Source organism: Argentina silus (genome assembly GCF_951799395.1).
Source record: "Argentina silus genome assembly, chromosome: 2".
Lineage (NCBI taxonomy): Eukaryota > Metazoa > Chordata > Actinopteri > Argentiniformes > Argentinidae > Argentina > Argentina silus.
In genome coordinates this window covers 515,813-542,915 of record NC_139656.1, presented here as the reverse complement: position 1 = coordinate 542,915, position 27,103 = coordinate 515,813, and the positions used below count along the sequence as shown (strand labels likewise).

Sequence of the window (27,103 nt, the reverse complement as noted above, 5' to 3'; positions counted from 1 at the left end):
GCACCATGACTACAGACACCCCCCCCCCACCCACACACACACACACACACACACACACACACACACACACCCACTCCTTCCCCACCGTGCTCTCAGCACATCTTCCTGCCTCTAACTGCAGACAGAAGTGTGGAAAAAGCCGTAAAAACCACTTGGATCCAGGCAGCATTTACGCAGCTTATAAAAATCTCTATTCAAGGGGAAAAGACAAAAAAAAAAAAAACGTATGGCCATATAGCAGCTTTTCTCACGGGTTCCAGAAATCCGCCAGGCAGCTCTTTTATGGCTGCTCTGCATGTAGGCTACATGTCACAGAGCAGATCCCAGATCATCAATATTGTAAGAGACAAGCCAAGAGGAGGCTTAAGTACTGACTCCAGATCAGAGTTGACAAGTCGAGCTGAGAACAGACGATATGGGGCTAAGAGCACTAGGCTAGATACAAAGAGCTAAGCAGGCAACTATAGGCAGTGAGACAGCATCTGGATAAGAGACCGAATCTCCCCTCAATACACTTATTATCGCAAAACCTACTGGTATAGTAGAGCTCCCCAAACTCTATGAGTTATATATACACACTATAACGCTATTCTAAAACAGAGAGAGTTTGTGGGTGTCTGTGTGTGCGTACATTACTGAGAGAGAGAGAGAGAGAGAGAGAGACACAGAGAGAGAGACACAGAGAGAGAGAGAGACTGTGGCTGGCTGACATCTGGGAGCCAGATGCAGGGAACAAATCAAGTTAATTAGGCTGGAACTGAGCGAGCCAGACTGTGCAGCCCCCACTTTACTCCACACCACCACCACTACTGTGTCTGGGGGGGCTACAGCATACAGTACACACACACACACACACACACACACACACACATAGACACAGACACACACACACACACACACACACACACACACACACACACACACACACACACAGTCTCTTTCTCGCCCCACTTTTATCGGCTCTCAAGTGCTGAGAAAAAAAGTCAATGAGGCTATATGTTTCTATCGGGGCGGGGAATTTGACCGTTAAGACGGCTTCTGCATTTTCAGAATTTCCGATAAATTCAACAGGGTTAGGGCCTAGTCCAACCGCTGTCTCATGAATCTAGAAAGAAATGCCACATTCTCTTATGGCTCCAACTAATGAACGAGCGTAGAGCGTAGCTTAACGTTGGTGCTGCCGTCTACGTGGGCCCTCTAAGATGGCGTCAATAGGCAGCAGCAGGAAGTCAGTGGAAGCCGTGACATTGAAGCACCATGCAATCACCAGCCATAGTGTGCGTGTGTGTGTGTGTGTGTGTGTGTGTGTGTGTGTCGCATAGCAACAGGATGCCAACCTTTGTTCCCCCCCCCCACCCCAACCTCCACCCTACCCCTTGGAGGCGCCACCTCTGCCAGCCACGCCACACTGTTAGCGGGCATGCTAATGACGGCTCAGCGGGGTGGGCACCTGGGGGACTGTTCTGAGATCAGGGGCATGGGGCGGGTGGGCCTGGTGCTGCCACTCTACCGTGCTGGCACCGCTGACCCCGGGTCAGAGAGAGGGCCTGGAGCGTGTTAGCTCCACTCTGCTGCCTCCGGCCCGGAGCAGTGGGAGGCCCATACTGTTGGACTGAATGGCAGCAGAAAGCAGCAGCAGCATCTACCACAGGGACATGGCGTAGAGGTGAGTGGAGAGAGGCTAAGAGGAAGGGTCATACAGAGTTAGCTAACCTAGCATCGGGAAGCTAACGCATTAGCGGCGCCGCACAGGTTTAGCGACTGTAACCTTACTCCCTTTTTCCTACTGAGGAGTGGAGAAGAACAAGGGAGGGAGGGAGGAGGAGTGAAGAGAGACACCCAATCCCCCCCCCCCCAAAAAAAAGCCCCAGTCAAGTTAGCACTCTTGAGACTGATTAGCAGATGCCGCCGTTAAGCCCATTATGCAAACGATTTGGCTAATCACTCCAAATTGATTAGGGCCAGGCTACCAACCCCCCCCAGTCCTAATGCGCCGCCGCATCGCTGGGACCCCTCCTGAGCCCCGTCCGCGGGGGGATACGGGGGCGATAATTATGTTTTTATCAACAGGAATTCACAAATCCGGCCTGCCCCCTCAGTCTCCATGCACCCACAGGCACAGAAATGGGGGAGACAAATCCCTGAACACACAAATAGCCCTCTATTAAGAGGAGCAGAGTGAAGGGGGGGGGGTCTGGGCCTATTGGACTTCAGCGCAGGCGCTAGTATAGACACACACAGGAATCTGGCTGTGGTCACACACTCTAATAATGGAAGAGCTACAGTATGGAAATATATCATCTCATTGCCTGCTCTAGCCTATGTTACTGTGAATAAGTAAATATCAGAGAGGGGTGTGTGTGTGGGGGGGGGGGGGCTGTTATACTGCTTCCTCTGTGATAGGGGGATACCAACATAGAAAATAAACATAGAAAAACCAACATAGAAAATGAAAACCATAGCCGTGAAAACTATAGGCTGACTCTCCCATTGCAGGGGGGCGTGACCAAGCCACGGTCTCATAGGAGCACAAGGGGGACACAAGTCCCCCCCCCCCTGTTCTCCAGGCCCCATATCACAGGCCTCCCTCTCAGGCTGTCTGGCTGCATCGGGCCTCGCCGCCCTCTCCTAGCAGCCCCCGCGCTTGAATAAAGGACCAAATTGTGCTCTATAATGGCTTTATAATTTTGCTAATGGAAGAATTTCGCTGGCTCAGGCAGCGGTGCTTGTCTTAGTTAATTTGTTCAGTAGTAAACGCTGATGGAACAGATTACCGCGCTCCCTCGAGAGCTCGTCTGTGCCAGATGCTATCAGCTGCATGCGCGGAGGGGAATATTAGGCCGTCTCTCTCCTTCTCTCTCTCTCCTTCTCTCTCTCTGCTTGGATGAGATGAGGTTGGGGGGGGGGGGGGGGGGGTTAGGCTGACAACCCCTTCACCCCCCCCCCACCCCCCCCCCACCCCCCCCCCACCCCACCACTCCCTTCCTCCTCCCCGCCTACAGTCAGGACCAGAAATTACATTTCAGGATTATTAGGGGTAGGTGAGGGAGGGTGAAACTAATCAAACTGAGGCCTTTTTTTTCTATAGCTTTTGTGTTGTTGATGACAATCACTGACCAATGGTTCAGAGCATCGAGCTGCTCTAGATACACCACAGCTTTGGATTCGTAATCAAATTTGCTTATCATAGGATGACAGTCATACAAGTTAATTGGATAACCGTAGACAAAACAGAGTTCTCTCGCGTGTGCATCAGCTGACCCAATTTCTTGAGAGTAAGCAGGTGCACACAGCGCAGGTTTTCAAAAACACTCACTTCATCATCACCCATTGGCGATGGGTTTAAAAACGGGCACCAATTTATCCTTCTTTAAATAGGTACAGACAGTGCACTGCAAACACAAGGTCATTGTCTTCTGTAGGTGTGCCACAGAAATTAATGGGGGAGATATTGCCGCTACACCACTGGTGCCGATATTCTTCCATTATGGCCCTGTGTTGGTTTTAATCTCAAACGACTTCTGTAGAATGCGGGTTGGAACCCAGTAGAATGCCAGGAATTAAATGACCCTTCTTCACAGAGCGCTCATTCAGTCCCAACACCATTACTATTTAGCTTCACTCTGTAGTCACCTTTGTGTATTGCAAACCACACAGCAGCCTCAGAATGCACTGTGCTGCTGTTAACTTCTCCAAAAGCACAGAGCTAAGCAAAACCTCCCAAAAACATTTCACAAGGTTAATGAGGTGCAACTCATTTCAAGAATTACTGCTGTAAAGACACATACATATTTTTTATTCTATTTCGAGGCAAATGACCTGGCTGAAATGACTTGGCACCGGTGTATCACTTATTCAAACTCCTTATCAGCTAACTCTTTGGTCATGCTAATCTTGATTTTGAATTACAGTACAGACCTTCTTTTCTTTTTCCAAATCCATGTTCAAAGATATGGCTCAGAGATATGCTTAGTGTGCATAAGATTAAGTTTATACAGGGTGAAGGCCAACACTTATGAGTGGTCTGTACTTTTGTTGATAGCCTACATCATCAACTAGCCTAGCGTACACCGTAAAGGATAGCCTCAATAACAAGGAGAAGCTAACTAGCGAATTAAGCTATTACCTAACACATGGAGGGGGAAGGGAGGGAGGGAGGGAGGAAGGGAGGGGTGTAAGAGGGAGCCGTCTAGCTCTGGGTACCACTTCAAAGGGAGCTCTGGACAAATAGCAAACACAAGTGTCTGCTCTTTTCTGGCTCTTCCAACAGCTGCTGCTAACATTAAGAGGAGAGCTAATCTATTTACATTGCAGCGAGGCGGCTAAAACCTTTATCAAAGCCTTTTGTTTCCTGAACGCCACCAGTTAACAAGACTTGCTTTTGTGGAGACGCTAATCGCGGCCGGTTGACCCAGTCTCAAAAAGCTAAGGCCACCCTTGACACAAGATCTGAAGTCGCAGAACAAGGAGGACTGATTAACAAACTAATCGACATCAGGCATTTGGTGTGGTTGGTGTGAACTTAACCTTGTCGGGTGTGTGTGTGTCCCGAAGAAGATAACTCAACCTTCACTCCTAATCCTTTGACTTCAAACGCTTGGTAATGCATACTAGAGCACTCCTAATGGTTTGGTCAGAGTGAGTGTGTGCGTTGAGCCGAATAAACCGGGGGCCGTAAATTGGCGTGTCAGTTTAACCTACATTGAGCGGAGGGAATCACATTAACATTGTTTTCTAATAAACGGCCCCAGTGTTCAGACTGCCCCGGTGACAGATTTGTGACGGATGTTTTAATGGATCGTGATTCATACATCAGTAGGCTGGGGGAGACGGGGGAGGGGAGGGAGGGGGTCTGACAGTGTGCTGTGGTGCACACACAAGTGAACACAACTCCCCACAAGGAAAGTCAACGGTGATACACCGGACCCAGCTGTACTTCCTGGGACGTGTCCTTTACTGCGTCTCCGAAATTATGTTCACTGACTCCATAACTCTGCAAAACAAATAAAACCCTATTTATGCATTCTTATCTGGGGGGGGGGGGGGATTTTATCGTTTCAACAGCGGTGAAGTCTGGGAGAGTGTGTGTATGTGTGTTAATGGAATTTCCCCAGGATGACCTCACCTAGCCAAGCGTACCCACAATGGCATCATTGTGCCTATGTGGGCTCACCTTGGCTCTGACCTTCCTCCCACCTGATTGCCTGCCACTTCGACCAATCACAACCAGGCGATTCAGTGTAGGCAGCCCCTCAAGGGCATGGGGTATTAAATAAAAAAAAAAGGAGGGGCTGATATTATCTCAGAGTCATTTTTCATAACCAAGAGAGGACTGTTCATGAAAACCTGCTATGGTCCCCAAAAAATGGCACTGGCTTCTTTGGTTAAAAACAACTCCTGTGGTCCATTCTAAACACTGTCTCTCCAAATGAGTGCCGGTTCTCACAGGGAAGTGGACCACCTCCGGGCAAACACACAACCACTCCATCCAATTAAGCAACACACAGGCTATTACCATACATTTGTATGATAATTCCCAGCATGTAGCGCAAGTGTAAGAACAATACAGCGGTTGTTGAATGATGAAAACAGTCATTCACCCCGGGGGTAGGAGTACAGGGGTTTACGGCAGCGCATTCCACATGTTAATAACTCATAATGATGGCGTGGGCAACAGTCATAAAACACTCAGTTCATTGAGAATGGGAGAACTTCAGCTGACCCTATAGAATTTAGAATCTCTGCTTGGTCGATAAGAACCTCCCCAGCCCTGAGAAGATTAATCTGAAAAGCTAAGTAAACACAACAAGGAGAAAAAGTCATATCCCAAGTCTTACCTGGCACCTCAACTCCCCCAAGAAAAAAAAACGGGATCTTTTGAGGCCAACAGATATTAAGGGTTTGGTTGACGTCAGTATTCCACAATCGTGCTGATTCACTACTGATATGTTGTTCTGGAACAGAGAGTGCTAATGCTCTCTACCACCAAGTATACACTGTACCAAAAATAGAAAACTATCTGAACAGCCCATTAAGCTCAAACCTATTCTAAATGATCCATCATCAGGCCTGCTGTTAATAAACTCTCTCCATTCCCAACTGAAAGCCAATCAGACACCACATGTTCAACAGCAGCGCCTGCACCCATCCTCCCTCCCTCCCCCAACTGTTGTTGCTACGGAAGCCCCAACCAGGTTGCGTGAAAGCGTTGATTGACTGGTCTCAGGGCTGACGGGGCCCAGGGCTGCCTGCTGCTTGGTCTCAGAGGGAGCGGAGCGCTGCGTTGTGTAACATCTGCCTTGCGTGAGGCACGTGTTTACATGCAAGCATTATGTATTCACTATAATCAGCCTTTAATCACAAGCTTTATGGAGGGCTCTTCAGTTGTGAAGGATTTGGTGATTACAAACCAACCAACCAACCAACCAAGGGAGAGAGACGAGAGCAGAGGGGGGAGTAAAAAATGAAAAGGACCGAAGCTTTATTAGTGTGAATTAAAACACAGTTCTTTTGGCACTCTGGCGTGGTCCGTGAGGGGGGGGGGGATCAATCCTGGAGGGGAGGGAGGGCTCGGCAATATCAAAAGCGCTTCAGCCCCATAATGACTGGGGACTGATTTGCTCGCTCCCCGACAAGACTCCCCAATCTCTCCTCGCCTCTCTGATTTATTATGCAACAAGAGCGCCGTGATTCGCTTCAAACAGGCCTGCCGCTCAGATGCACGAGGAGGAGGCCCGGCGCTCTCGCCAGCTCACAGCAGAAGTGGATGTCGCCCAACCATGCTTGCACTGAGCCAGCTGTTTAGGCTGGTTTTAATGGCTCAACTACCGGAGCTTAAGGATGGGGGGGGCGGGACTGTCCCAATCGACAGTCAGTGCACGACCGCTCTCTCAAGTCCTCCACCGTCTCCCCACAACGTCCCCGCTGCCCCAGACAAGGAACTTGCTAAACCAATTAAGATTCCTGAACTTGACCCCGGCCAGCACAGAAGAGAGGGGGAGGCCTGACGACGGGCCGGCTAGGGGACGGGAGGACAGGAGAGTGACGACCGGTTCTGAAGGGTTAACAGGGAGGGAGAGGAGTCTTGAGGAGGAGAACCCCCCCCATCCATGTTTTAATGTCTGCCTCAATTACAATGCAGAGATAAGCCAATGCTGCTGAAGGACAGGATGTGGCGTGGGGAGGGGGGGGGGGCAGATGTTCTTAGCTCATCTATATTTACAATTTGGTGTAATGGCGCTCAAGTACACACACACACACACACACACACACACACACACACAAAAGCACAAGCACACACACACACACACACACACAGTGGTAAAAGGGGCTGGTGGTAGCCAGTAGCCTCCACCCACATCGATATCGACATTCCTCAAATAGTTTCCAAGCTTTACAGCGACTAATTAGAGAAATTATACAGCTTGCTAGGAGGAGAGTTTAACTGGACCTCTGTGAGAGGGAGGGGAGTGGTATTTTACTGACAGGCCGGCTAACATTCAGGAAGTCCTTGGGGGTAAAATCGGAGAAACAACTAACCACCAAGCAGAGCACACTGTGTTCTAGATGAGACAAACAGTCACTCTGCGTAAGTGCTTGATTGGACACATTTATGCGTTGCCTCCAAAACAGCAGGGGAGTGCAGATTTCAAATGGCAGAAGCATGCTGGAACAAAGAAGGCAGGAAAAAGAGTAACAATTGCCTGTCCTTCATTTCCTCTCTGTGGGAATAGGCGTGTAAGCAGCAGGAGGACTATATAAAAACTTTTATCCAGTAGATTGAGTGCACAACCCCACCCCCCCCCCCACACACAAACACACACACCCATCTCTGCCACTGTTAACTCACACCTGAGTGCCACACATACAACCCTGGCCTGACTGAACACTGCCCTACCAAGACAATCTCCCAGTAGTAAGAGCCCTGCAGTGCTGTGTGTGTGTGTGTGTGTGTGTGTGTGTGTCTCAAACACTTAGGATACAACAAGAGTCCACTAGCTCCTGCCTTTATTCCATCCTTTCCCCTGCTAGGAGAATGAATCCCTTCACTGCCCTGACAGTTCCCTATTGACAGTGTTCCCTATTGACAAGGAGGAAGGAGAGAGAAAAAAAGAACATGATGTCATTGTTAAGGGACGGATTCTCCTCATAATAAAGCCTCTTTATCAAAGTGCCCTGCTTTTTGCGACGCCCACAGTCCAAGTAAGAGACTTGGTTGACGGCTCTCTCCCTCCCCCCCCCCCCCCCCCCCCCCCGAACCCCTGGTGTTCTATATAGTCTCTGTGCTGACATGAACATATATTTTCAGACTAATGCTCTCAGTTTAAAGTCCCATCACCTGTCAGTAGTGTTTTTCTTGGGGAGCATGTGACCGCGGCTAGACAGCCTTAAATTCCTGTCAGGAAGCTAACTGAAGCCGATTACAAAATCAATAGCAAAACAATGGAGGAGCCTGGGGCCGCTCGGAAGGGAAGAGGAACTCTTCAGCCCCGAGAACATGAAATACAGCCTCTCATAACCTTCCACTATAAATCTGAGACAGAGGAAACTAAATAGGATAGCAAGGGGAAAAACAGGGAGAAAACTCTCTGTCTTAACAGTAGACTGGTGACACTCGTCTCTACACAGCAGTATTATCCTTACAATGGTATGATTGTGTATTACATATACCAATGACAATTCCATAGGCTTATCTAAATTCAGCACTGCTAAAAGTACATTGATTAGAGATTATAGTAATAAGCTTGCATCAGCGTGAATGGTCCATCTTGGTTGCAATCTGGATGCAGACTTCATTTTTAAAAGGCCTGTCGCTCCTGAAAAACTCTTCAACACATTCAATAATCTTTCTGTCAATCTTGTCTTTCTGCTGATCGAGCCACTTTTGTTTTCTTTAGCGGGAGAAAGAAACAACGTGGAATCAATTTAATGGTGTCAATCTAAAGTAGTTACCGAATGAATGAGAGAAAAAAGGGAAATATAGTTGAAAATGGTTGTACTGTTTGACTGTAAACATTGCTTATTTGAGTCTGAGGTTTGGGGAAGCTATTTTTTGTTGTTGTTCACCAACATTTTTCAAATAATACAATAATCATTGTAATAATCCCATTTTAAACAGAGCATCACTTGTCATGAAATGGAATAAAATTGCATAGATTTTGTCGATGAGACAAATGACAGGCAACAGCAGTTTCCTGAAGTGTTGGGCGGTGGCCATCACGTCTGGTTTCCCTCCATAAGGGTTGGAGGCTGAAGACCTGAGGCGTTTTGGCCATGCACGGTGACCATTTCACTACAACACCAGGCCTACACATAATGAAATGGAACATTCTGGAACAACTGGAACATTCAATCTACACCTACATGTTACAGTGAAACAAATGAAGTAGCAAATGTTTTTGGTTCAGGGGTTAAGTAATTGCCTACATTTTGGAAACATCGTCACACCAACTCGTGAGGACCAAGGTCTCCACAAAAGCCTGAATTCAGAGCAGGCTACAGTAAAAGAAGTACTGCATTATATCAACGAATATTCTGATGGTATCTCGTTCACGGAGCTCTGCTGCTCTGCCATGCCATCCATGCATTAGCATTTTAACACGGGGGAGGAATGTGTTTACTCTGATGGCTGGGGCTATGCACTGCATTAATTATGATGCGGAAATTATAATTGAATATTAGCATAGCTGCGGCACACAATGAATGAAGAGAGGAGCGGAGGGGGGGGGGGGGGGGGGTGGGGCTTGTTTACGCCGAGGAAAAGAGAGACAACAAGCGGGTGATTGTTGGCGAGGCGGAGGAGACGCAGACGAGATGCGGTGGGCTGGCTGTGACCTGGATTGTGATGCGAGTGTGTTGTAGTAGTGGCGGCGGTTCGGGGGCGCTGCCTGGCAAAGCCTGCGCTGTGCCCCTCGCCCCAACTCTCACCCTCGCCCTGCTTTCACCTTGGCACGGCACATTGCAAGCCTCCGCTTTTTTTTTTTTTTTAAACAGTTGTTGACTGTAAACATGAGGCACAGCCTGGCAGAACCCACTGGCATATGTGTGCACCGGAAACTACCCAGCGCTACAGTAGCGAAACGTGGGAAGAACTAGTAGTGGGGGAGTCGTGGTGGTGACAGTGGTGAGGTAGTGAAACGTGAATGCGTAGGCTTAGTCTTGTCGTTGTCTGTTTCCTGGAGACGCAGCTTCCTGCTCGACTCTGTGAGTGACGTGACGAGCGTGCCGTGTGACTGAGGTCTGTGGTCGGGGGTCAGGTTTCCTCTCTCACGTCATACCGGGGCCTGTGAAACACAGCCTTTTGTTTGGGTTTGTTTTGGTTCTCGCAAAGAAGGCACAAAGCACACTGTTCTTATCGTGCGCTTAGTAGTAGGCCTCAGCTGGTACAGGGGGAGCCTGGGATGGGGGGAAAAGGATTGCACACGGTGCAGAGCGGCTCTTTACACCATCTGCTAAACGCAGACCGATGGGAGGCCTCATGTCCACTCAAATAATCACCTCATCCCAAAAACAGACATGCAGACATTCCTGAGAGAACTTCCAATTCAACTCCGAAAATAGCTCCACATTGTGAAAAAACGAATACCAATTTCATACTATTTCCTCCTTTGTGCATGTGAGTGATACGGTATGTCTATACCAGGGGACGGCAACCTTAGGCACGTGGCAGCGTAATCATTGGCACGCTGGCGATAAGCGAGAGAGGACTTTTAATTTTCTTCTCTTTTTTTTTAAAGAAATGTTCAAGTGCCCTCTCAGCTGCATGCCAAATCACCTCTTGAACAGCCATTGGCTGTTGCGCGGCCTGTCTTACTTAGTTTGATTGACGGTACGGCCTCCCGCTCACATTTCCCACAGGAATCGCAGTGCATCGGTTCAGGTTCGGTTGATTATGGCAACCGCACTAGCTAAGAAAGCTAAAGTAAAGGTTCAGGCATTCCAGCCCTTGTTTTTCAGAAGGTCTGTGCTGTGTGTACTTTATGTTTTGAAAATGTTGTTTGCCAAACGTCGAGTGTTAAGGGCCATTTTGAGACAAAGCACAAGAAAACTTTCAAAGATCAGGCAGACAAGGCAGAATCCATAACGTGCCGTGTCCAGTTATGGGAAGCAAGCCAATACCCTCAAAGTCTTTGCCACTGTTAAAAACCATGTGACTGAAGCAAGCTATCGCATTGCTCATTGCATTGCAAAACGCAGAAAGCCATTCACTGATGGCAAATATATTAAGGAGGCTTTTCTCTGTAGCTCAGAGGTTCTGTTTGAAGGCTTAGCAAACATAGAGACAATCAAATCAAGAATAAAAGATATTCCCATGTCCCATGCTAGAAGTGTTGAGCGTTGCATCGAAGAAATGGCAGAAAATGTCAGCGTGCAGCATTCTTGTATTTCTGTTTGATACACTTTAGTCTCCCTTTTTGATATTTGCTCTGAAAGCAGTGTTTTGAAATGGGGTCCGTGCATATAATCTATAACCCCATGGGGGGGGGGGGGATTTTACAATAATTAGTTACATTTATTGCTGATGAACAGTAGAGTAGGAGGTTGGTGGGGTTAATGACCTAAAATGATCATTACAATGTCCTGATTATGAGAGAAAAATGTTTCTTGAAAATGTTGTTGCTATGCATGTAGCCTATATGGATGGAATAAAATTCCAGGTCTGCTGGAAATGTTTTTTTGATGTGGTGTCATAATTAAACTAAGCCTAACCCTAAACTTAATGTTGATATGGCACACTAATTAACAAGAACATTTCAAACTGGCACTTCATGTCAAAAAGGTTGCCGACCCCTGGTCTATACTATAGTCGAGGCACAATCCCTCCCGCCATCCAGAGAGGATAAAAGTCTACCTTTAGTTTATAACAAACAAACTTATCGTCTCAGCAAGCCCTAGACGCTCTGCGTTGTTTTATTTACCGACACAGCTCAGGTATTTTCAGTAAACTGCGAGAATCTGCCTGGGATGTTTTGGTTTCGGGCTCCCCGAGCTAATGTTAGCATCTGACCTTCCTGAATAAACCCTAGTTTGATGATTACGATGGGCCTCTCTTTCTCCCTGAGGGAAAACTCTCTGAGTGAGACCGACATCTCCCTACAACCCAAGAAGGGAGAGAGACAGAAGACGAAAGATAGACAAATAAACCAATTCAGTGGAGTAGAGAATGCAGCAGCCACTACAAGAGGCACCGGGCTAGCATTGAAAATAGAGGGTCAATTACTGCAGCGCTATTGGCTCTTCCAACGTTTGATTTGAATTGAATTCGATATTAAGAGGATGAGGGGAGTACAGGGAGGGAGGGAGGTCTGGACAACAAAGGGCCCCTACGAGGATGGTTGGGCTGATGGGGGATATTGAGAGGGGGAGATAGGATCTCGGAGCTGTGAACCATTTCAGGGAAAGATAAGTGCTCAACTTCCTACACAAACGTCGACAGAATGGAACTGAGGAGAATAATACGACAATAAAGGCTGAGCTAAGCTCATCTGAATGTTCTGGGTCTAAATGCCATTTACTTCCAGATTCTAGAAAAGCACTGGAGCGGTCAAGATTAATTGCATCCAGATAAGGAGGAAACAGACAGACAGGTTGAGAATAAAAAACCTCCACCGAGGGTCAAGTCATTCCGAGGTCAATGAAACAGCACAGACCCCTCAACCAGCCACGGTCAAGGTCAAGTTCACCTCAATCCTCCCTTAAAATACAGGGAATAACCCGCAAATTAGAGGATTAAAATTGTGAAACAAAATGGAAAATCCATTAGCTCTCAACGCGGCTTCTCACGACATCCATTTTGAGAGAAAAAAAAAAACAACCTGAACACGTCCATTTGCGGGCCTGAGGACGAGTGTTGAGCTGGCTAATTATGGCAGTGGATGCGGGGCCCTGGTCAGATTAGTGGGCTTTAAAGCCCTCTCTCTCTCCGCTCCGTCCACCAGAGGTTGAAGTGTTATTCCGGCTGACTGGCTGGGATGAGCCCTTATCGCCGTGTGTGCTTCCCTGAGCTCCAGAGGAGAGCTGGGGGCGGCTGCACTAAGAGATGAATTAGGGGCCAGCAGCACCACCATCAGATAATACCTGACAAAGGAGAAGGTGGGGGGGAGGGGGGGGGGGGTTTGTCCGCTCCCCATAACAAACCATAACAAGCCAACCCCCCCTCCCATATGCTGGTTTCCTCCTAGCCCCAAACCCCCCAACCCCCACCACCTCGCACCACGACCAGGGGGTGGGATGAGAGAGGGAGGCCCATGGGGACCTGTCAGGCCCTGACTGAACACCTCTCCTCCACCACTCCTTCTCTTATCTGTGGAGCATGCTTTCTCTACAGTCGCCTGGCGCTGCCTGCGCTGCGATTCATAAGCCTGAGATGGGAGGAGGGAGAAGGGGGGGGGGGTAGATAAGGACCAGGCAGTTGTTATTATTGTGGCCTTGCAGCTTGGCTATAGATGTGCTGTATGGACACAGGAGAGCACTGGGGAGGGTTACACAACAGCCCTGAGGAGTGGCTTCCATCTTGAGGAACCAACAGCCCATAATAACAACACGCTCCTCCGGTAGCTCATGATGAAAGAACACCATCACTGGAGGCTCTAACTGTCACACCAACTGAAAGCCATTTTATGAGGCCATACTCTTTCCAGTATGAGAGGCCATATACAGCAGATATATATATATATACTTAGCAGAGATGTGATGTGCTTTCTCCACAGTCCGTTACAGGGGGGCTGCTGTGCTGTAAAGTTCCTTCACGTATGCTCTCAATTTCCACATGCACACGCACACACAGGGTGGTTGAAAAGCACCTGATATCCCCCAACCTTTGACAGGCCACGAGGGGGGGGGGGGGGTGTACAAAACAAGGAATCCGCCAGATCTACTTTCCTTCAGAAACAGACACCTTCAACTGAGCTATACATTACACACTACCACCACCACCACCACCACCACCACCTGCGCATCCTGCAGCAACCAAAGCCAAGTATAGCCTACTGCTCCATTCAATGACTAGAACATCAGTTTAGAAACCTATAGGGTAGGAAGAATAACCCAAGACAGTCAACACAGCCCCTTCTTAGCTCATAGCACCCTGGGACAATTAATAATTCACTTAACAGCAATTGGCGCAATGAAGTGCATTTTTCCACATTTCAGTCACAAAAACAAATTCCCACCGACATCAACAATGCCAATTTCCAAGTGTGCGCCGGACCGAATCTAAACTTGATAGTGCAGGGTGTAAACCTTAATTTGGTTTGGTTTGTCCGTCGTGTGTGTTTGTTTCCTTAGGATTGGGTTCTGTTACAGGGGGGCTGCTGTGCTGTGCTGTTGTTGTCAGGGCTGGAGAGCTGTTTCGCCGACTCAAATGGATTGGGAAGTGCACTAGCGGCAGCAGCAGATAGGCTAGATGGGGAACTGTTAGCTATGGCGCACATCTCCGGCCGCCACGGAAATGGGATCCAACAGGTAATCAATCAGCCAATGCGCTGCCTCCCCCCGGCCCTCTCTGCGGTGGCGAAGGTGGGGGCGGGACAGACAGACAGATGTGTGCTCTGGAATTCATCTGGGGGATCCGAGGAGAGGCTGTAGCTGGAGGCCTAGGCTAGAACGCACGCACACACGCACACACAAAAACGCTAGTTATGTTTCTCTGATGTCCCTTGCAGAAACCAAGGCTCCTTAACTGGCACTTATGTTAGCAGCACAACAGCAGTACCACACACACAAACAATTCACATCACACAATCTGACTTTCACACAGAGTTCAATGGATTTTCTTTCATCTCTCTCATTTTCAGTGGCAGGGAATGAAAGAGAAAACATTTGAGTGTGTTTGTGACTGTGTGTGTGTGTGTGTGTGTGTGTGTGTGTGTGTGTGTGTGTGTGTGTGTGTGTGTGTGTGTGTGTGTGTCAGCCCATTTCTGCCCCCTCACTCCCTAACTCAGGCTCCCCACTTGTCAGCATATCTACAGCATTCTCTAAAATTACCTCAATTGCTAATCATAATACTCTGGGACGTCAATTTACCACCATCTTATTGTCAACCGTCGGCCAAAATCACAAAAAAAGAGAAACTAGACGAGGGTGGGAAGAACGAAAACAAAAACATTTGTCAGCGAAAACACATTCCCGATCCCATGTGGAAAACGGCTGCCCGTGTGCTGATTCAGGACTTGTGTGTGCGCTTCTAATTTTAGCCCCCCCCTCAAACCCCCATCCGTACCCGCACTCTGCACATTCATGTGATTTGGCCGTATTTTGTATATGGAATTCTCTCCTCTCTTTCTTTTCCCCCCAGTGCAGATTAGTGAAGTCCCTTTAAACATGCTGACGTGAGTTTCCACACGATCAAACGGCAAGAATCCCACAGACTGGCCTGTATGTGAGAGGGAGAAAAAAAAGCAAACATAAGGTGCCTCATTGAAATATGAAGCGAAGTGCGGCTTTGCTCAGATGCTAAAAGTCTAACACTGAATAAAAAAGGAGGGAAGAAAAAAAAATTATGGGTTATGATCTCCAGGAAATGTACAGGGACTTTTAGATTTTGGTGTGTGGAGGTGTAGGCCTATAACAGTGGGAAAAATGTCTCCTATAATGTTTAATTGAGATACATTATGTTTGAAGATGTGCGTCTTAATTCAAGGCCCTACTTTGGAGAGCGGAGTCAGGGGCATCATTGGAAATATGAAAGCAGAGGGGTCTTTTGTCTTTCAGCAATGGAGAGAGTAGCAAGAGAGAGAGAGGGAACAGAAAGAGAGAGAGAGAGAGAGAGAGAGAGAGAGAGAGAGGAGCACAGGAACACCTCAGCGCTCATTAGCTCAATAATGCATGAAATGCGCTGGAGCCTCCAGACTGTGCTAGCAAATGCGCTTTAACTATTTATCATTGAACAGAATGCTAGTGCGGCCATTTTAACCAAACCTATCCCCCCGACCCTCGCCTTTCATTTGGGTTAGTTAATTATTCAAATAACATGCCAATCTTTGGAGGAACAACGGACTGACTACAGCCTCCCCATTTCCCCTCCGCATCCTCTTTTCGCCACGTGAGACATTTAGGGGAATCTGGCGACGCGAGGCGAGGTCACGCGGCAGGCCTGACGGTGCCCACTTGGGCAAAGGCAAACATCCTTGTGGCGGCCACGGTAACATGAGACACGACCTGGAGGAGAGGTTTAAGAACAGTAGGCCCAAATAAGCTGCTTGGAAATGGATGCACGTCATTTTTCAAACGGGTGCAAAGTGAAGCCAGATGGAGGCGGGCACCATGTTGGCATAGCCAAACTACAGAGGAGAGGACAGGAGAGGAGAGGAGAGGAGAGGAGAGGAGGCGAGCAACGGGGGGGGGACTTGATGTAGCCCAGTTAAACCACTCAGTGCTTTGATGCTCTGGAGGGAAATTGCTTTGGTAAGCACAGACCTTAGACCAGTTTAACATTTCCCCCCCTCGAACCATAACACTAAGGACACAATAGACAAAACTGAGCAAACTTCACCACTTGGGGCACTATATCAGAGCAGCCAAGTCAATCAAACTACTCCAGAATTGTACAGTATTTCAGTGACTCTGTAGTAAGAAACACTAGTAGGAGAGAACAGCTGGGAAAGCTGCCTGTCAGCAGGCCTGGGTCACTCCGCAGGGCTGGGGGGGTGGGGTGGGGGGGGGGAGGAACAACGTGGCGGGGGAGAGAAACAGTGAAACATGGGGTTTATTTTCAAGAAATTTGTATTCCCCTTAACATGCGGGTTTGCCGTTTCACCAGCCGTCGGTCTTAATAAAGGCAGACGCGGGCCAGCCAGTCGAACAGGGAGGGAGGCTGAGGGGAGGTGGAGGGGAGGGGTTTCCCCCTTCACGTTGGAAGAGCTCCAGTGAAAACTGGTTGGAACATGGGAAACATGGTGTCAGAGCAGAGGAGAAGAAAGAGCGCGTCTGGCTTGCGGTTTCCCCCGAGCGCGTTCCGTCGTGACAGTGCTCTCGCCGCCCGTTCCAGGGGCTCCCCTTTCACTACAATGCCTCCCAGGGCACTGCGCCGCTGCCAAATACACACACACACACACACACACACACACACACACACACAGCCTTGCTCTGCCTACAATGGCAGTCAGAGATTACTCAGCACAAAACATGCGCTTTGCTCCCACCAACCCCATTTCCTGTGGCTGATGCCAGCGATTGGCTGAACCTTCAAAGAACCCCATAAAAGGGTGGAGCTACCGTATCACATGGTCCAAGTGCAACAGGAATGTAAACTAAAATATTTTACAGAGGGCACTGGGGATCGTCAAAGACCAAAATAGAACCTGTGTAATGTACAGATCATCTCAATGCCACTGGGTCTCATTCATCTATATGTTCTCAAATAATGCGCAAATTTGACTAAAAAAAAGACTCAAAACCGTGTGATTCATGAAATGTGCGATGAGCCCCAAATTTGTTCTTGCCAAATATACTTAAATTAGATGCGTGTGCACGATGTTATAAATTACCATAAATATACGCCCACAATATCCCATATAAGTTCAATCAGTCTCATACCATCTCCCCTGGCAGGCGAAAACAGCTCAAGAGCCACTTGTCACTCAGCAAACATATCACTGTGGCCTCTGAAAACACACTCTAGCCATGGCACACATGGCCTCAACCTCTACCACCAGACATCACTACATCTTCAATACACCATTGTTACATCATCAATACACCATTGTTACATCATCAATACACCATCGCTACATCTGCTTGCTACATATTGTGTACCGTACGTTCTGGTGAGCATGCCCATCAACGTGCGTTCATGTATAATGAGACGTGCTACATGAATCAACTTCAACTAAGAAGAAATTGATGAATGCTGAAAAGTTATTGAATTTGGACTTACGCACGGAAATCTACTGTATGTGTAAGAAAAATTGATTAATGAGGCCCAGTGTGTCTTGATTATAAACTGACCCAGATACTGATGGAAGCAGGTTGAATCGTCATTGCTAGGTGAATCACGCCTGAGTCTGTATGAGGTTGATTTAACTCTTTATCAGGGGTCTCAGTGAGATGGGCTAGATAAGTTCTTGTGTGGACTTATCTAACGATCTGAGAGAGGCCTAAAGCCCAGAGATTCCTCTGGTGCTGCCCTGTAATGTATCAAAGCCCTCAACTCATAATCAATGATTCAGCCAGGGGGAAATGGGAGCAATTACAAGACTCTGGTCTGATGCTTCCTCTTGGTGTCTGTGAAGTAGACAGTGGAACGAGGCCAGGACTGGGGGTCTGGAAGGGATGTAGAGGAACAATCACCTAGTGGGCCTTTCTGTCAGGGGGCTGGACAGGAGGCCGGGGCAGTGGCTTTAAGGTGTGAGCAGGCTCAACCCAGTTTCCGCGATGCCCCACCAGTTGTGGTGGAGGAAGTGGCCTCTTTTTAACCAGTAGCAAAATTAGCGAGAAATACAGAGAGGTCATTATAGACTAAAAACGTACCGAGCCGGCTGAAAACTGAACCGTGTCAACGCTAAAAGGTTCACTGGGGATTCTTGCAAATGCAAATGCAAAAAAAAGTCACCAAATTAAATTTGGAAAATGTTCTGCTACCTGAATGAGCTGAAGTCTCAGCCTCTGGCAGGGGGAGTGTGATGGTGAGAGATTTAACGTTACATTCCGATATAATGCATCAGGGGGGATCCACACATAATGGATGTTCCTGTATGCATTTACACCATCATAATCCCGCTCCTGATGTGGTGGCCTAACTGAGCGAACACACGGCGAGAGCACACGAACCAGTGCTGTGTAAGTAACGCTCTGGATTAAAACTTAATCTGAACCGTCTGATTATCCCCAAAGATAAAAAATGCTTTAATGAGGGATTGCAATGGTTTAGATGAGCTGATCTTAATCGCATAATACTCACTTTTTTGGCCTGCTTTGGCATTATTCTGTGGTTTTTATGTAACCCGCGTAAAAGACAAAATGCCTTAGTGAAAGGGGTAGAATTAGGGGTACCCACTCCCTAGAGAGTGGGTTCATAATTTGCAGAAGAGGAGACCCATTCAAATTCAAGCTCAGGTAAAGTTTTTTGTTGATCTTAAATCCTATGTAAATATCAGAATGTGGCCCAAAACCAAACAAAGTCAAACAAAACAAATTGAGAACCAACTGATGGGTTTTCATGCACATTCATACACGTCTTCTTTATGTCCAATGCCTCTTGATCACAAGAAGATGCCTCACCATGAAAATGGAAGAAAAGGCCTTTGAATCAGCCTACGAGGCACTGCTGAAGAAACAGCACAACATCTACAAACCATAATAGTGCAGGTAGAGACCCCTGACTGAAGAGTAGGTTCGTGAAAAGGGCGGTGTTTAAAATGTGCATTGGCCTCTGGCCAATTGCGCCATCGGCGTCAGCTCGAGATATTAGCCTGCCAAGAGATGTAGTCTGCTCAGGAGAAGAGGCACACCTCGTAAAACTACAGTAACTGTACCAGTGGAGGCTGGTGGAGGAAGAAATCGGAGGACGGGCTCATTGTACAGCATTGAATAGAATGAGGAATGGTATCGTTTGATACCACTCCTCATTCCATGCATTACAATGAGCCCATTCTGATTTCTACCTCCACCAGCCTCCCCTGGTACAGTACCAACACTACAGTACCACAAATACCCAAAGACCATCAAGACCGGCAAGTCAGGAGAATTACAGTCCTAACACTATTTGAATGTTCCCAGAACTTTGACATAGCAATGTTTCGAGGTAAGGGACTAGTATTTCTTCTATCTTTCATGTTTTTATTATATGTACTCTGTAAAGTCTGCTGGCTGTGTGTACACTACCTTGAACAGTCAAGACTGGCAGACACGGACCCACAGTAATGTCAGTCATGTTGACAGTCAGGACATGATAAAATTCCAACTGTACACAAAATTGAACCTGCCTGACAAAGTCTAATAGCTGGGAGGAGATCGAATTTCGTCTACTGAATAAGATTATTATTATCACTGTGCTTTATTCTTTGAGAAACTAACAATAAAACAATGGTCTATTCAGAGTGTGTAGAGAAAAACAGGGGCTGGGCCTCAACGAAACAAGAGAAAACATCATAAAACCAAACTCTCACATGTTCATAAGCCCAAGTCCAATGACGGCAATGGCCTACAGTTGTAGGGTCGCAAATTACACCCAATAATCTAATTGTGTAGCAACCCAAATCCAGGTGAAGGCAGATGATGCAGCCAGGGTGAAGGGATCATCTCAGCCATGGTCAGGCCACTTGTCAATTTCAAACACCAGTATTACACTGATATGGCAGAGAGTTTCAATCCTGAGAACCCATAGCAACCTTTGCCAAAATCATTAATCTCTGCCATGGACATAAACAGCATCCTGTGAGGGGGGCTGGCCATTTTGAGTGGGAGCACAATAGGTCTCCCTGCATTACGCTAGGCTAGGCTAGGCTAGTGCTTTGTGTAGAGAGGCTCCACTGTGCATGCCTGAGTACCTGCCTGCCTGCTAGGCCGCCACAGAGGCTAATGAGGACACCAGGGTATAGGAGAATTGCACATGCCTGGTTACCTCCCAGCATCCCCCCAGCACTGCCTGCACACATAGCCCCAACCTGCTCAGCCAGGGGCTTCTCAAAATAATTGGCCTCTTTAGAGGTGCACCGCTGAAGGAGGCCTCGGACCTCAACAAAAGGGAGGGGGCTGAAGGGGGGGAGAAGGTGGGGGGACGGGGGGACACTCAAAACAAAGAGGCCCTTGTTAGGGAAGGAGAGCCCAGTTTATTATGTTTAACCTGGGAGAGAGTGGTGACAAGGATGGGCTATTGTTCTCTAGTCTAGGCTCAGACTGTGTTCTCTGCTCTCCGCCATAGGGGTCGCTTGTGGTGAGCACGGAGTCTGTCTGTCTGTCTGTCTGTCTGTCTGTCTGTCAGTCGAGTCCTGAGGTTGACTAGCGTTGGATTCAAAATAGGAGGCAGTGCAGTCACGGTGTCACCTCAAATATCTTCTTCAGGGCCAGAGGAGACTTTTTTTATGGTCAACAATGAGGCTATTGCAGAGACAAACACTGCTAAGGTCAAGGGCAGACATGACATAACCTTGAGGCAGGCATTGGTCAGAGAGATGCTAGCTCAGCAGAATGGGACGAGTGGAGGCAAGGTCACAAACTCCCAGACACCTCAGGAACAGACACAGACAAAAAACGTAGAGCAGTTAGTAAAAAGGGACTGGTTGTCTTCATCTCTTCTCCAGACTTTATGGCTGAAGTAGAACAGTTCAGTCTGAGCAGTTCAGTTCAGCACTGCGCCACAGGAGAGGTGGCCTTCCGGTAGCCGCAGGGTCAGCCTCAGGCTGTGGCTGCTGATGTGTGAGCCACGGGGAGAGGAAAACGTACCCCTGGCCAAGAGAACCCCCTCCTTCACCAGGGCCACTCTCCCATCCCCAACACAGAAAAAAAAAACTGTCAACCCCACTTTCTCTACCTCTTTCCCCATTCAAAAAGGCAGAATATCATTTTCCAGTCACTAACGGCATCTGGCTTTCATTTCCAGGACTCCTGGAGGTTTCTCAGGTCACTAATAATAACTATTTCAGGCAAAGGCAAAAGTTCAGCCAGAGTCTACCTCCGTGCCAGAGAGCTGTGAGTTATACCATTGGGTGAATAAGAGGAGGAGGGGGGGGTGGTACGCCCAGGTCCCCTGGGCATACCTCCGTCTCCTTCCTCCTCCTCTCCCCCCCCCCCACCCCTTAGGGAGCCGATTTTGTTTTGGTGGTGTAACAGCAGGGCCTGGCCTGGGTCTAGCCTGCCTGATGGATGTTTGTCTGGGGACTGAATGGGGGAGGGAGAGGCTGAGAGGGCCAGGGGAGACGGGGGAGACGGAGGTTCCTCTCCCCGCCCCGCAGGCAGGCCTCGTGGTAATAGGTACTTCCAGCACTGGGCGAGAACTCTGGGGCCCTGGAGGTCCCCGCTGACGTCACTTAGTGCTGTAGGCTGATGAAGCCTGCTTCTCTCTTTTTCTTCCTGTCTCTCTCTGTCTCTCTCTCCCTCATCACACACATACACACCCACCTTACTCCTCAAGCACCGAGCTGAAGGGGAAATGAGGGGAGCCATGGCTGAGGTCTTAATGCTCTCTTGTGCGGTTAAACTTGAGGCTTAGCAGAGGCTAATGTGGCGGTCTATACCTTCCCCCTCAGACTAATGTGACAGGTTTAGAGGGCTGGGACTCACTGGACTAACCAGAGGAGGGAGTCAACTCAGTCTATCAACTGTCCCAAGAGACGGGTAGTGTCCCCCATGACTGCCACCAAATGAGCTAGGGAGGGAAGCAACGTGTGAGGAACTCATTGACATCCATACATGACATAGGGAGTATGCTAATGTCGGAGTTAGTCAAACTTATCTCCAGTCTTGTTGGATTCAGCTCTGGAGCTCCAGTCTGGATCAATGAAAGAAACCAGTGTGCTGAAGAGATGCAGCTGCCACTTGTTGTTGTAACACCTAAGTTCCAGTGCAGGGGAACAGGCCTGAGGCTCAGCACCCCATTACTCATACAAGTGTGTGATTACCCCAGCTCTAAATTTAACACTGTAGCAAGTCCCCCAATTTTGATGCACAAAACATCTGGGCCTGTACTTGGTCATGTCAAGAAGTGGAAATTGAATTTCTTCTCAACATACAAGGCTACTTTCCATTCTTCAAAGCCAGTTTTCTATCGACGGCTAGACTATTCTGAGCTGTGACGACAGTGAGAGAGACAGAGAGGAGGGGGGGGGGGGGGGAGTGTGTGAGAGAGAGAGCAGAATAATCCAAAAGTTTCTCAGAGGACAGGGATCACTCCAACAGCTCTTCTCATTTCTCAGTCCCTATTTGGATCCTATCCTCACTTTCCTCCTAGTTTGTCTTAGTGACAGGCAGAAACAGAGCTAAATCCCTTCATCCTCAGTTCTCAGGTTACTGCTCAGGGTGCGTTGAGCAGTCGGTGAAGGGTAGACCTGATCAGTCAATACCGAATGGCTAAAAAGCACCATGAGCTTCACCGGCAGGTGATAACTCATCAGTGACACAACAGGGTAGTGTATTAGAATTCAAATCAGATGTACTTTCAAGCAAAAAATCTACTTCCATTAACTGTAGAATGGCCAATTAACTGTAAAATGGGCCATTAGTGGGCTCCTGAAGTGAGCTGAGACTATCTCTCAGTTTGACAAGGCTGTGCTGCTGACAGTACATAAACTGCATTACCTCAGAATGTGTGTCGGACAGGATGTGTGCATCTGTGTGAGAGAGTACAGTTATGCTGATAAATCAACTCTGAGGGATAAACAACACAATGATTTTATTTTTACCAAAATAGAGGGAATACTAGGTTATGCCACTTGCTACTTTGGTACAGTAGGGATCTGATTTGTGTCTACACACAATTAACACACATCACCAAATAGAGTTAGAGCCTTGCAGTTGAGGTGCCTTGTTTTATTGAGTGAATGACGAAAACTTAACAGCCAGACCACATGAATAACATGACTATCCATCGTTGTCATGGAAAGTGCTAGAACATGGGTATTGTTCAGGGTTGGCAGAGTATGTTGAAAAAACAGAACTACTAACAATAGGCCCCATGTTTCCTCCGTGTCCGTTTCCTCCATGCAGTGCATGTCAGGACCGTGTCGCGAACACACTCAGTCTAGACATCCACCAGCGCTCTGTCACACACCACGCTAATCAATTCAACCAGGTTAATAATTCATAAAGCAGGGAGAAGAAAAATTCATCATGTTATAGCCGGACTGAGACAGCAGCGGTTCAGGCTGGGGGCAGGGAACGGTGGAGAGAAGGAGGGGAGGAGAGGATAAAAGACGAGAGGAGAAGAGGAAGCAGTCGGGGACACAGCGCTGGGGCAGCCAGCTGCACACAGAACAGCTCACCACAGCACTCTCTGCACCTCCATCTTTAATGTCTGGTCGGTCGGGATGACAAGACCGACTGAAGTTAACACAGATTCTTAGTGACAGCTAGCCTACAGCTAGCTTAGAGTATTGAAAAAGCAACCGATACCGCGGGTAGCCTACTGCTGTGAATTGAACATCACAGTCTTTCTGTTATTCAGATTCACATCTCATATTCACAAATACACTCAGAACAGGAATATTATTTTCTGAATCTAAGAATGACCTGAAGGGTAAAGATCAAGGGAGAATCAGTATTCTGTAGGATAGGATGTGGACAGAAGCAAAGGAGAGATATCCGTTCATTTCAATTGTGTAGCACAATGGAGCCTTTACAGAGTTTGAGAGCTGTGAGTGCCTGTCCCGCATGTCTGTCCCTCATCATTGAATGTCTTTACTGGCAGGCCTTGTCAGGTGAGTCAATGTCAGAGTAGAGCAAACAACGTTGTTTTTATGTAGCAACACCACCCATGTAGAATATTCTAATCATTCATAGCACAATAGAGAATCTGGCAACATACAGTATGTCCCAACAATGTTGTATGACACCCCATTGGAGGTTCAGCCTTATCTGTTCATTACATATGATTAACAGCCAGTCATGGTCATCAATTGAGGTCATTGAGTATACAGTGATGGAAGATGATACAGGTTAGACAGAATTATGCATTTCCAATGCCACCCCCCTACGTAATGAGAAACTAAACAACACAGTATCCTTGTGCTGAACAAAACATTCTGTGCCGTATTATATTTAGAAGTTTGATACTGGGAGAGGAGCTGAGGCACTTTCGAACTTGGCAATCATGAGTGAGGTAACCCTGCCAGTCGGAGAGAAAGAGAGAGCCGCTTGTACTCAGAGGCAGTTGACATCTTGTGTAACCTGACGCAACCTTGATTCAACACTAATGTGGATACCAGAGCCCAGTGAAAGCAGGAACAGAACATGGCCACCCTCCCTGGTCACCTGCCTGCCGTCTTAAACATCCAGAGACAGGCACAGAAGCACACAAAGGTGCTCACAAGTACCACAATCAAACACATGAACAACCATGGACAAAACAGAGGATGGTAGGCGAGCCTACATCTGGCATTTCATTCACCGACCATCCGTTCTGACAGACTTTGCGGTCGGTTGCAGAGGAGGTACTTGGTGTTATAATTCCGTACTCATATGCCGGCTCTGACAGGGAAAGTCTGACTTCTCAATACTTCCTCAGTGTGAGCTGAGTGGGCCGCTCCTGAACCCAAAGAGTGTGCTTTAATGGCCCCCCGAACTACCCCCCTCTGATTAAAGATGGCATGTGAATGAAATACTCACCCTGTAAGAGTCTGCCTGCTCCTAAAACATTTACAGCCCCCACGGGGAGAGGACTGGGGTAACAGCAACACCCCCCACCCCTCCAAATCAATACGGTCAACCCCTGAGTAATTCAGACTAAATATCGGGAAATATTCTCTCAATCGTACCTGGAGGGGAATAGGGATTTTGGAGAGCATAGCCGCAGAAGCACTGTTCTGAATTATGTTGAATGTTCTTCTAAATTCAGAGATTAGGCTTTATTAACCTTTTAAGAGATTTTTTCTGGAGAACATTGAATGAGCTGAAGTGGTAAGGGCAGTGGCTAGCTGTGGATAATGGTGATGATGATGATGATCGAAAGGTCCTCTAAATTCTACTTTAGCTTGATTTATAGGCTCCTCAGTGCCAGTACAGAAGCTAACATGATATTATAGACCACAGTAAAGTTGTTGGACCAGACACATGCCTGTAGAACCCAAGGCACTCTGTTATAGAAATTATATTGAAATTCTATTCTGATAGCAACTAATCAACTCTAAAATCTGACTGTAGGTCGGGACACCAATGACCCTGATTTTGAGCATCATCAAATCAAACTTTATTTATAGAGCACATTTTATACATAGATACAATACAATGTGCTTTACAGGACAAATACATAAAAACGGGGGGAGAATATAAAAACACAATGAGCTAAAAACAAAGGAGATTACTAAAAGTGTGTACTGGCTGTACTGCCATGGTCGCTCAAACAGTAAAAGCATATATCGCTGTAGACCGTATTTTGACCACTGATGAGATCAGTTATCCTTTGAGGCACAGGGGGAACCGGACAAGATGAGAAAAAAATGTAAGATTCACAGTTGCAGCTCATTAGTTTCCTGAGCGGCTAAGTAACTGGGTTCCTTTCTGGCTTTGATCTTTGTGTTTGTGATTCTTGAAAATATCTGCCCTCAACTAGGTTTACTGAGCAGACCACTCAGGCAACTGAAAGCTGTGCCATAACAAGAAATACAAGAAAACATTTGTCCAACACTTTTGAGCCAATTAACGTTGGTATTTGGCACCATATATTAGCGTAAGCATTAAGGATTGTTGCAAAACTACTGCAACACCAAACAGGTCAACATGTCATGGGCTATGGTGAGAACAGAAATAATACAAATAAGGCTACAGTACTTTTCAATGCTATTGTCTACTTATTTAGTCGTCGCTTATTTCAGAGCACGGAAATTGTAGAAATTCAATTGTGTCTGACAGTTGTAATCGTTATGAAGGATATGGTTCTGAAAGTAAGTGACCTTCTTTTAGAGGGGGGGAGAATCTGGCAAGAACATCCCACTGTAAAGTACCTGTTTTATCATCAAGGACCTACTAAGCCAGATTGCGACGTCCTGTCCAGTACACATTACAGCCCTCGCTCGGGAACATTTCTCTTTCCCATAGTTCTTAATTCCCAAGCACTTCAGATTCCCTCATTTTCTCCAAACTGTTTCCAGATGTTTCTGCACAGAAGCAGATAAATTGCTGCTCCAGTTTTTTTGTGTTTTTTTCCTTCCCCCCTTATTTTTCACTGATGCTTACTGTTTCAATTTAGGCACTGATGCTTTTCAGACTTTCTTAAAAGGCATTTTATGTTGACTTACTTATTTACTTTCTTGACCGCAGAGTGTTAGGCAATGTCTTTGCAGCCCTTCATATTTTCTCTATGTGAGCAAATACAGTGACTGAGTCAAAATGCTAATATACTAACAGATCACAGGGAGTCATATCAGATCCTGAAGCTGTAGCTTCAGTACTGTAGTACTGTACAGTACTGTAGCTTCAAAGCCGTCGAAACCGGAAACAAAAGACGTTTCAAAAA

General features: G+C 47.3%; 1 protein-coding gene across 1 annotated transcript in view; it reads right to left on the bottom strand.

The window, feature by feature from the left end:
• Positions 1 to 27,103, bottom strand: part of cux1a (cut-like homeobox 1a) — a 153,463-nt gene that overhangs the window by 118,157 nt on the left and 8,203 nt on the right. The window lies entirely within an intron of this gene.